Here is a 1,381-nt window from a genome sequence, read left to right on the forward strand (position 1 = left end):
AACATGGCTCGTTCCAGTTTCTTCAGTTCTGAATTCTGTGACATTTGTACTGTTAACACAAAAGAGAAACTCTAAAGTAGTGAAATACTTTTATGGTTAATTGTCAAAAAATGACATATACAATAACTGATCTAAACTTCAGTTATTACACGGTGTTCTGTAAAACATGATTCTGAGAGGTTACAAATTAACTAATAAAAATATTTAAAATCAGTATTTTATGTCTGATCATTTACTTATGTGGCAGCCAAGTAATAAGTAGGATAATGTACATCCAGCAGTCATTACCCTCCGATTCACATCAGGGTCCTGATCATCCTGGTGGGGTTTATTCTGCGATAACACCCAGCCAAATGTGCATTATCCCTTATTTATATTTGCAGTTCAAAACGCCACAGAACAGTTTGAAACAGATTTCACAGATCACTGTTTCACAATAAAATATGTCCACAGTGTCAAAAAAGTAAACTAAAAAATGTATTTGTATATAATTGTAAATAATTATATGTACATTTATATGTAAATAATTTAAACAATATAGACGTGCACAATGCCTACTTTCAGTGCTATTGTTTAAACTGAAATTTCTAAGTATTTAAAGTTAAAAAAATATATTTTAAGTAAAATACCTTACAGTACACAGCCAAAACACTGGGCACAAGCAACCCATTAGAAAAACGTTTATTATTCTAGTAGCCTAATCTGCAATTAATAGCTTCAGAGAAAGTGGACTTGCAGTCATTTTACATTAGGCTACCAACATGTCAAGGATTTACTAAATTATATTTAAGCATATTTATTGAATAAATTAACAGCGCAGGGCAAATTTAATACTCACCCACATTGGTGCTGGGAGTTTTGTCTATCGTAAGTGTGTCTGACATGTTGTCTACTGAGATTAAAGAATAAAATATTACAATTAATAGGTTGTACTTTAAAATTAAACATTACCTCAATATGCATAAACTAATATTAAGTATTCATCAATTATGCATTCCTCTCTTTTGTATAAAAATGTCAATTTAATATATTTAAATTGCAAGTATAACCATTGAAATCTCTTTCACCTTGATAATGTTCTTCCATTTCAGATGTTGAAGCAATGCAGTTCTCTGTTTGTGAGGTACTTGAGAAAACACCTGAAAAATAAAAAAAAGGTTTACTAGCAGCTATCTGAGATATCTGCTATGCCTAAGTGTGCTTGCAAAAAATACTCTCAAGGCTCTTTTTGTCCAGTTCTGTTACTGAAAAATTCTGTTCTTGGTGTGACTAAATTGTTGGAACGTAACAGTGGATTTAAGTCAACATTGGTTTTAAAGTATGCTGTGAAAAACAAAAAAAATAAAAATAAAAACGTACATATAGGTGTGTTTGCAATGCA

General features: G+C 30.8%; 1 long non-coding RNA gene across 1 annotated transcript; it reads right to left on the reverse strand.

The window, feature by feature from the left end:
* Positions 1-1,137, reverse strand: LOC107679316 (uncharacterized). Its single transcript, XR_001633040.1, has 3 exons — positions 1,068-1,137; positions 839-892; positions 1-49 (listed from the first exon to the last, which is right to left on the reverse strand). It is a non-coding gene; the product is annotated as an uncharacterized LOC107679316 (long non-coding RNA).
* Between the last annotated feature and the right edge of the window lie 244 nt (positions 1,138-1,381).

This window comes from Sinocyclocheilus anshuiensis, unplaced genomic scaffold (genome assembly GCF_001515605.1).
Source record: "Sinocyclocheilus anshuiensis isolate Anshui unplaced genomic scaffold, SAMN03320099.WGS_v1.1 scaffold8235, whole genome shotgun sequence".
NCBI classification, from domain to species: Eukaryota; Metazoa; Chordata; class Actinopteri; order Cypriniformes; family Cyprinidae; genus Sinocyclocheilus; species Sinocyclocheilus anshuiensis.